Raw genomic sequence first — 10,243 nt, forward strand, 5'->3', positions numbered from 1 at the left:
GTGCTGCCTGGGTTGGTTAAATGTGCCTTGGCTCGTGTGTGCGCTGTCCCGGCTATGTTTGTGGCGGTACAAGGACAAATAGATAATAAGAGACGTTTTACGAAATGGTTCTTCTTCAGAGTACATACAAGCGGTGGTGGGAAAACATTCAGGTGATTCGCCTTCTTCCCCACAAATAATCCCATTCTCTGCCCCACAGCTACACTACCCCACCACTCCATTGGCCCTCTGCCCACTGCCCCTCTGCTCCACCATCTGCCACAGCAGTTGAAACAAATGATTGAGTATCTTAAATCCACCTGCCTCTGTGCACCAACCAGTGAAAATGGGTGCGCAACAATCAAGCGGCAAGTTGCGTTTGGTGGATTAAAGAGAAAGCAAATGCAGGACTGTGCCACTGCTCCACAATCCCAATTGCTTTGGCAAAATATTCAAAGAATGCTGCTGCTCACTAAACAGGTTGCTGCTTATGTCTTTAACGTGGGGGGTGTTTAGAGGCGGCCCATGGACCTAGTGGTCAAAGCACTGAATTGGCACAACGGAGTACCTGGGTTTGAATCCAGGCAGCAGCCTGTGATCAAAGCAGATTCTCAAGTCTAGCGAGTTAATGGTCTCAGCCCGGTCATCATTCACTGCACAACACAAACTATCACATGGCTGCAATGTGGTTCTCCATGTACTTAGGATAAATTCCAGCTGTAAGAAGTAACAACATTGTTGTGACCAACGTTGCTCTTAAATAAAGAACAGGTGGGAAAGTCCTGCCCTTTACGATGTGGACCAGACAGCACTTGAAGGGTACTCAGAAATAGCTACGTGATATTAGTTTCAGTGTGCCATTCTCTAGCAAAAGGCTTGCATCATCATCACCACCCATCAACATTGCCAGCCATCTAACACACACGCACACTCACCATGATACTTACACACCCACACAACAACAACCGCCATTCGCCACTAAGTGGCGGTGACGTCACCACGACGCTTGTGCCAGGCTATGTGCACCCTGAGGCCACGTGAAGTGTCGAACGCCCGCTGGCAGGAGATCACGGGGCAGACCCAGGTGCCACAGGTCGACTGACTGAGATGACTGGCTGATGCACCACCTGTGCCCCCAACTGTGCCAACCTGCTGTGCTTTAGCCACCCGGCGCTCCGCTCGTTGTTGTGAGCGTCGCTCCTCCGCCCTCCGTTGTTGTTGGAGGGCGACTACCTCCAACTGCCCAGTAGCATCCTTCACGAGCCTCCTCCACAGAGGCCGATCTTGACACCGCTGCTACCAGTCATCGGCAAGTCCACTCAGCTCCACGTCCTCCTGTACCACATCACTCCATCTCTTCTCTAGCCCGTGCCGCGCCCCCTTTGCCCCCTCAATCCGGCCGAACAAAAGCTGTTTCGGCATGCGGTGGCTGGGCATGCGGGCTACATGACCCAGCCATCGCACACTTGCCCGCCGGAGGAGCTCACCGATGGGGGACCTTGCCCAGATCTTTCAAGGATTTGTGAGCTCCTCACACAATCCAGTCTGGTTAAACCCAGGATGGATCGTAGGCAGGCCAGCCTAAATGTTTCTAACCGGCGAAGATGTTCCATTAGGGGGGTCCACGTTTCGCAAGCGTAGAGAAGGGAGGGAATGACCGTGGCCGAGAAGACCTGAAGCTTAGTGCGGAGCGACAGACCAGGTAGCTTCCACACAGCGTTACACAACCGATGAAAAGATATTGCCGCTCGACTGATTCGGAGTGAGACCTCTGCTGTTAAACTGGAGCCAGTCATAAGCACACTGCCCAGGTATGGGAAACTCTCCACTCTCTCCACAACTGCCCCATCACCGATCATGAGTTGTGGGGGTGGAGTGTCCGATGGTACAAAATACCCAGGCAGGTACTTAGTTTTGGTGGGGCTGATGGTAAGGCCCCACCTCTTAGTGGCACGCTCCAGTCTCAGCAGCAGCGTCTCCAACTCCTCCTCTGACTGAGCAGCTATTACCAAATCATCAGCATACATAACGTAGTTGAGCAATAGGGAGCCATCCCTTGACCGCACCCGGGCATCGATCAGCCTCCCATTATATCTGTACCATATGGAGATTCCCCCGGTACAGCTATTGAAGGCTTCACGAACTACGTGGTCAAAATAGATGTTAAATAATGTGGGAGCCAGAGGACATCCCTGTCGCACCCCAAGGTGTACAGGGAATGGCTCTGACTCCCGGCCACGTAGTTTTACCCGGGCCCGCTCACCATCATGAAGGTCCTTAATAATCGTGAGCAGAGGGTCAGGTACTCCAAAAGCACGAAGAACGACCCAGAGCCCAGGCCTACTGATGGTATCATAGGCCTTGACCAGGTCACTCACCATGATACTCACACACCTACACACTCACCATGATACTCACATACCCTCACACTCACCATGATACTCACACACTCACACACTCACCCTCAAAAACACACCCCTACCATCCTACTCTAACACACGTCATGAAAGTCACACATGCACCATTACTCACAAGCCTACAAACTCACGATGACAACAGCCGTAATTCGCCACTACATGACGGTGATGTCATCCCAACAACCCAGGTGCCATGGGATGATTGCTGTGCCAGGCTAGGTGCAGGAGGAGGTCACGGAACAGAGCCAGGTGCCATGGGTTGACTGCTGTGCCAGGCTAGGTGCAAGAGGAGGTCATGGGACAGATACTGATGCTATGGGTTGCCTGCTGTGCGACAATCCCACTTGGGCGACAGCCAAGGCCAAAGGTCGGAGTGCAGCCAGAAAACTCCTGAACCTGCACCACCTAGAGAGAAGGGGACATGGAGACATGGGGAGAGAGAGGAGGGAGGGAGACACGGGGAGAGAGAGGAGGGAGGGAGACATGGGGAGATAGAGGAGGGAGACACGGGGAGAGAGAGGAGAGAGACACGGGGACAGAGAGGAGGGAGACACGGGGAGAGAGTGGAGGGAGACACGGGGAGAGAGAGGAGGGAGACACGGGGAGAGAGAGGAGGGAGACACGGGGAGAGAGGGGAGGGAGACATGGGGAGAGAGAGGAGGGAGACACGGGGGGAGTGAGACAAAGGAGGCACCTGTGGGCCAGATGCCTCCTTTGTCTCCCCCCCCACCACCGCCACTGCTGATGTGTCCACACCGCGCTTGGTTCACACCTTCTGGCTGAGTCGACGTAGAGGAGGCCCAGCCAACGAGCCACCACTTCAGAAGCTCGCGAGCCACCGACGGTGACCGTGAGAGGGAATCCAAATCAGCCTCTCGCCACCCACAATGCACAGCGCAGCCTCCACTCGCCCCGGCCTCAGCGGAAGTAGCAGCGGGGGGAGGCGAGGGGGGTGTGGTGGGTGTGGGGGGTGAGGGGGGTGAGGGGGGACATGGGGGGTGGCGCAGGGGGAGTTATGGGGTTGAGGCGTTATGCATAATAAAGGTTTATTTGGGTTAGTCTCCAACACACCGATGTGCCAAAGTAGAAACTAATTGGCACTTTTGTTCACGTGACAAACTTTATTAATTGGCTGTGTCGGGTGGTGACGGGTTTTAAGACATTTATATTTACACGATCTTACCGCAAAAAAAACATGGGATTGGAGAGTTGGGGGTTTAGAGGGTTATGGGTTTAGTGTAATAAAGGTTTGAGGGTTAGGGTTTTTTTAGGGTTTGGGTTGTAGGGGTATAGGGGTTTAAACGGTTAGGAGATTAGAGGGTTAGGTGTTTAGAGGGTTTGGGTTTAAGGGTTTTTAGAGGGTTAGAGGTTTAGAAGGTTGGGGTTTAGAAGGTTAGGTGTTTAGAGGGTTAGGGGTTAGTTAGATTTTGAGATGGTTGGGGTTTAGATGGGTTCGGATTTAGGTTAGGGATTAGGGTTGCAGAATGTTAAGGTTTCGAGGTTTACAGGGTTAAGGGTTCTGAAGGTTACGCTTTAGAAGGACATAGGTTTCGAGGGTTAGGGTTTTAGAGGGTTTGGTTTTTAAGGATTTAGAAAGTTGGGGGCTCAAAGAGTTAGGGGTTTGGGTTCAGAGGGTTAGGGGGTTAGAGGCATAGGGGTTTAGAGGGTGAGGAGTTTAGAGGGTGAGGGGTTTAAGGGTTAAGGGGATTAGAAAGTTAGGGTGTTAAGGGTGAAGGAGATTAGAGGGTTATGGTTTTCGGAGTATAGGGGTTTAGAGGGTTAGGGGTATAGAGGTTTAGGTGTTTATAGAGTTAGGGTTTTAGGAATCTATGGGTCTGTGATTAACACGAACCCTATGGGAGACCCAATGATTAACACTGAACCCTATGTGAGCCCCAGTGATTAACACTGAACTCTATGGGAGACACAGTTATTAAAACTGAACTCTATGGGAGCCCCAGTGATTAACACTCCACCCTATGGGAGACCCAGTAAATAACAATGAACCCTATGGAAGACCCAGTAACACTCAACCCTATGGAATGCCCAGTGAGTAACACTGAACTCTATGGGAGACCCAGTGAGTAACACTGAACCCGATGGGAGACCCAGTGATTAATACTGAACCCTATGGGAGACCCAGTAATTAACACTGAACCCTATGGGAGACCCAGTGAGTAACACTGAAACCTATTGGAGCCCCAGTGATTAACACCAAACCCTATGGGAGACCCAGTGATTAACACTCAACCCTATGGGAGACCCAGTGAGTAACACTGAACTCTATGGGAGACCCAGTGAGTAACACGAACCCTATGGGAGACCCATTGATTAACATGCAACCCTATGGGAGACCCAGTGAGCAACACTGAACCCTATGGGAGATCCAGTGATTAACACTTAACCCTATTGGAGCCCCAATGAGTAACACTGAACTCTAAGGAAGTCCCAGTTATTAACACCGAACTCTATGGAAGCCCCAGTGAGTAACACTGAACTCTAAAGCAACCCACTCCCGAGTGTGCTGATTCGGTCTCAATAGGTGCTCGCTAACAGCACATTCCCCAACAGTCTCTTCAGGCTAAAAGGGAATCTCAAACAGGGAATGTATTTGTCTTTGTGTGAGAGTGAGTCAGAGTAAGTTTGTGCGAGGGTGAGTTTGTGAGAGTGAGTGAGTTTGTGCGAGGGTGAGTTTGTGAAAGTGAGTTTGTGAGAGTGAGTGAGTTTGTGAGAGCGAGTGAGTTTGTGAGAGTAAGTGAGCTTGTGAGAGTGAGTGAGTTTTTGAGAGCGAGTGAGCTTGTGAGAGAGAGTGAGCTTGTGAGAGTAAGTGAGCTTATGAGAGCGAGTGAGTTTGTGAGAACGAGTGAGTTTGGGAGAGCGAGTGAGCTTGTGAGAGCGAGTGAGTGTGTGAGAGTGAGTGAGCATGTGGGAGTGAGTGAGTTTGTGAGAGTGAGTGAGCTTGTGAGAGTGAGTTTGTGAGTGTAAGCTTGTGAGTGTGAGTGAGCTTGTGAGTGTGAGTGAGCATGTGGGAGTGAGTAAGTTTGTGAGAGAGAGCTTGTGAGAGTGAGTGAGCTTGTGAGAGTGAGTTTGTGAGGGTGAGTGAGTTTGTGAGAGTGAATGAGCTTGTGAGAGTGAGTGTGTAGTATAGCGATTAGTGTGCTGCGCTACGAACTTGGCGACCCAGGTTTGATTCCCTCTAATGGTCAACACTGGTGACGATTATCTGAACCAGGCATCCCGTAGGTCAACACAGCCTCAAATGAGTGCCTGCTGAGGTGCACACACCTCACCAGGCACTCATTTGAGGCTGTGTTGACCTACGGCCAACTTCATCTCCCTAGTGGTGATGTGCACACACCTCACCACTAGGGAGACAAAGTTGGCCGTGCCTGTTGCTGGCCACCCACCCCCTCGTGTTCCATGCTGGCTTTCATAGGTGCTTGCTAACAGCATTTGCCCCAACGGTCTGTTATGGCTATACGGGGGATCTTTATCTTTGTGGGTGTTTTTGTGTGTGCGTTTGTGGGTGGGTGAATTATTGAGTAGATGAGTGGGTGACCAAGTGAGAATTGGTGGATGAGAGAGTCTGTGAGTGAGTGAATCTGTGAGTGGTTGAGCGAGTGGATGAGTGAGTAGGTGAGTGAGTAGGTGAGGGAGTGGGTTAGTGAGTGTGTACATTTGTGTGTGAGTGGGTGAGTAGGTGAGAGAGTGGATGATTTGATAAATGAGTGGGTGGGTGAGTGCATTTCTGAGTGAGTTAGTGAGTGGGTCAGTGAGTGGATAATTGAGTGGGTGAGTGGGTGAGTGAGTTTCTGAGTGATTGGGTGGATGGGTGAGTAGTTGAGTGAGTGGATACGTGATTGAGTGAATGAATAAGATAATCATTGGCGAAGTAGCTGAATGAGGAAGTGACGGAAGGAATAAATGTGAAAATGTGGGTGAGTGAGTGACTAATTGAGCAAGTAGATGAGCGCATTTGTGAGTAAGTAAATGAGCAGGTTATTGATTGAGTGGATGAGTGAGTGGGTGAGTGACTGATGGAGTGAGTGGGTGAGTGAGTGATGAAATTATTGGGAGGGTGAGTGGGTGAGTGATATTCTGAGATCGTGGTTAAGAGAGTGGATGCTTGAATGAGTGGAAGAGTGGATAGGTAAGTGGGTGAGTGAGTGTGTGGGTGAGTAGGTGAATGAGTTTCTGAATGAGTGGCTGAGTAAGTGGGTTGTTGAATGAGTGAGTAGTTGAGTGAGTGGATGAGTGAATGGATGAAATGATTGAGTGGATGGGTTAATGGTTGCGAGTGAGTCGGTGGGTGGATGAATGAGTTTCGGAGTGAGTGGATGAGTGAGTGAGTGAGTCTGCAAGTGAGCGAGTTGGTCAGTGAGTGGCTGAGCGAGTGAATGAGTAAGTAGGTCAGTGAGTGGGTGCGGATAAGTGACGTAGTTTTTAAGTAAGTGGGTCGGTGGTTGAGTGAGTTTCTGAATAAGTTAGTGGGTGAGAGCTTCTTGTGAGCGATTGAGTGTGAGTGAGCGAGTCTATCAGAGAGGGAGTCTGTGAGCGAGTAAGTAAGTGGGTGAATCTGTGTGCACATGGGGAAGTGGGCGAGTGAGTGCACGAGTGGGTGAATTATTTTGTGAGTCAGTTTCTGAGCGTGTGAGTGGGTGAGTTTATGAGTGATTATGTGAGTGGATGCACGAGTGGGTGAGCAAGTGGGTGGGTAAATGGATGAGAGAGTTCTTGAGTGAGTGGCTGAGTAGGTGAGGGATTGGGTGAGCGAGTAAGCCTGTGAGTCGTTGAGTGGATGAGTGCACGAGTGGATGAGTCTGTGCGAGTCTATGGGTCTTTGTGCAAGAATATTGTCTGTGTTTCGACAGGTCTTTGTTTGAGTTAATTGGTTTCTGTGTAAGTCTATGGGTCTGTGTGAGTCTATGGATCTATGTGCGAGTCTTTAGGTCTCTGTGTGGTGCACATAGCCTGGCATGTGAGTAGGGGGTACTGTAACCCTGTGTGTATGTGGGTGGGATACCGTAACCCTGTGCGAGGGGATCTTTCCACCCTGGGGCAGAGGGAGGATCATGAAGGTGGACCTGGAAGCGCTCGGCTTGGGAGACGAACCTTCCTCCTCCTGCTTCTTGTTGTTGTGCTGGGGGGTAGGGGGTGTGGAGAGGGAGGAAGGGAGGAGGAAGAGAGGAAACTAAACTATTTATATTTTACCAGGTGAGGCCCACCGAGCTACACAGCTCTTCTTCAGAAGAGAAAAGGCCAAAAATTATCGGTCAACGAAGTGGCTTATCATCACGTCGACACTTATAGAAACCAAACACTCTGAACGCGACCACAGGGAGAGAGAGACATGCAAACTTAAAATATATAGCAGGTGTGAGGGTAGGGATCGAACCCACGACCTCCTGTATTACAGGCGAGGTAGTTACGGGAGAAAGGAGAGGGATAGAGGCAGGGAAAGAGAGGGAGGTAGAGGGGGTGAGGTAGAGGGGGTGGGGAGAGTGGGGGGAGAGGAAGGAAGAGTGGGTAGTGGGTAGAGGGAGGGGGGGGGAGAATTAAGTCAAACTCACAGTATTGCTTGCACTCACCATGATACAATCACCATCAAACTCACACTGTCACATACCATCACTCACATCCTCACCACGAAACTCACACACCCACACACACTCACCCTCATAAGCACACCATTACCATCCAACTCGCACACACGACATGATAGTCACACACTCAATCACAATTACTTACACACAAGCCCACCAACTCACAACAATGGCCACCATTCGCCACTACGTGGCGGTAATGTCATCACAACAAACCAGGTGCCATGGGTTGACTGCTGTGCCAGACTAGGTGCAGGTGCAGGAGCAGGAGTACACGGGATAGACCCAAGTACCATGGGTTGACTGCTAAGCCATGCTGGATGCAGGAGGACACGGGACAGACCCAGGTGCCATGGGTTGACTGCTGTACCAGGCTAGGTGCAGGAGGAGGTCACAGGACAGATCCGGGTGCCACAGGTTGACTGCTGTTCCAGGCTAGGCACAGGAGGAGGTCACGGGACAGATCCTGATGCTATGGGTTGACTGCTGTGTGACAAATCCACTCGAATGACAGCCAAGGTCAAAGGTTGGAGTGCAGCCAGTAAACTCCTGACCCCTGAACCTGGACCACCCAGAAATTAGAGGGGGATGGAGACACGGGGAGAGAGAGGAGGGAGACACGGGGAGAGAGAGCAGAGGTAGGAGGAGAGCGCGTGCAGGAAGCGAGAGCTCCTCTCGAGATGCAGGAGGTAAAGATGGCCCAGAATCAACGACGACTGCAAGGTATGCTGGGAGGCAAGGTCATGTGACCAATGCGACACAGGGGCGGCAGTGCTGGCTGGAGCCATCGCTGTTGGAGCCGCATGGGCAGAGGACCCAGAACGCATCCTTCATCCCAGCACCTGCACCAACCACAATCACCACCACAACTATAACCAAAAGAACCATAAAATAACCACAACTAATACCACACCTCCAATTATCACGGTTGGCTGGGTAGGGTGCGATAGAAGTTCAAAATACATACAACTACCAAAACAACCATCATAACCACCTACACCACAACTATGACCATTACAACCACCACCTACACAATTATAACAAATATAACCACAAAGACCACAACCGCACATTTAACCACAACCTACACAACCACAATTATAACCACAACCAAAACCACCACAACCAGAGCCACAATTACCATAACAACCAATATAACCACCTACAACACAACTGTAACCTCAACCACCACTACAACCAAATATAATCACAACCACCACCACAACCACCACCATAACCAAACAACAAAAATATTAACGCAGATACTACACAACCACTGCATGAAGGGTCTTTATCCCTCTGTGGGTGAGTGGGTGGGTGAGTGAGTGGCTGAGTGAGTGGGTGGGTGAGTGGGTGGCTAAGTGAGTGAGTGGCTGAGTGAGTGGGTGGGTGAGTGGGTAGCTGAGTGGGTGGCTGAGTGTGAAATGGACTCGAACCTGCACCTCTGCATTGCAAGTCCAGTGAGCTCACGGCCCGCGTGTGGAGGGGTAAAGTGTGGCTACGCCCAGCGTGGAAGAGGAGACCAAATACTCCACATCGCGGCCTCAAGTGGAGGCCATTTCTGCCACGACAACAAATCCGTCCCTCCAGAGACACAAAAAAACTAAATTTAACTCATCCCATCAGCCGCAATCTGGCAGTGCCTCTCCTCATCATCATCAGCAGGGCCGTGAACTCAGCAGGCGCCTAGCGCGTGACGGCTGTGGGCCAGGCGCCTCCTCTGCCTCCCCCTCCCCCGCACCACCGCCACTGCTGCTGTGTCCACACCGTGCAAGCTTCTCGCCTTCTTCGGGCTGAGTCGACGTAGAGGTGGCCCAGCCAGCGAGCCGCCGCTTCAGAAGCTCGCGAGCCACCGACGGTGGCCGTGAGCGGGAATCCAAATCGGCCGCTCGCCACCCACAATGCACAGCGCCGCCTCCACTCGCCCCGGCCTCAGCGGAAGAAGCAGCGGGGGGAGGGGCGGGGTGAGGGGGGTAAAGGGGTGGGGCGAGGGGGTGTGGCCATGGGGGGGAGGAGCTCCGGTGGGGGGAGGGGCTCAGGGCTGTTTACGTCGCAGTGGGCGTGGTCTCATGGTACCGCCCCCTCGTCTCGAGCCACGCGCTTCCCCCTGGCAGTTTGTCCGTTAGAGAGGCGGGGAAAGCATCTGGCGAAGGTGAGGAGCGGTGAGGTGATGTGAGTCTGTGTGTGTGTGAGTCTGTGTGTGTGAGTCTGTGTGTGTGAGTCTGTGTGTGTGTGAGTCTGTGT

The 10,243-nt window shown here is 51.8% G+C and overlaps 1 long non-coding RNA gene across 1 annotated transcript; it reads right to left on the reverse strand.

Moving 5' to 3' along the window:
• Window positions 1–1,472: 1,472 nt before the first annotated feature.
• Window positions 1,473–9,948, reverse strand: LOC142907710 (uncharacterized). The gene is made up of 4 exons (XR_012931216.1): window positions 9,767–9,948; window positions 7,420–7,536; window positions 3,169–3,313; window positions 1,473–2,801 (listed from the first exon to the last, which is right to left on the reverse strand). It is a non-coding gene; the product is annotated as an uncharacterized LOC142907710 (long non-coding RNA).
• Between the last annotated feature and the right edge of the window lie 295 nt (window positions 9,949–10,243).

Source organism: Petromyzon marinus, chromosome 82, assembly GCF_048934315.1.
Source record: "Petromyzon marinus isolate PM22_M1 ecotype Great Lakes invasive population chromosome 82, UKy_Petmar_22M1.pri1.0, whole genome shotgun sequence".
NCBI classification, from domain to species: domain Eukaryota; kingdom Metazoa; phylum Chordata; class Hyperoartia; order Petromyzontiformes; family Petromyzontidae; genus Petromyzon; species Petromyzon marinus.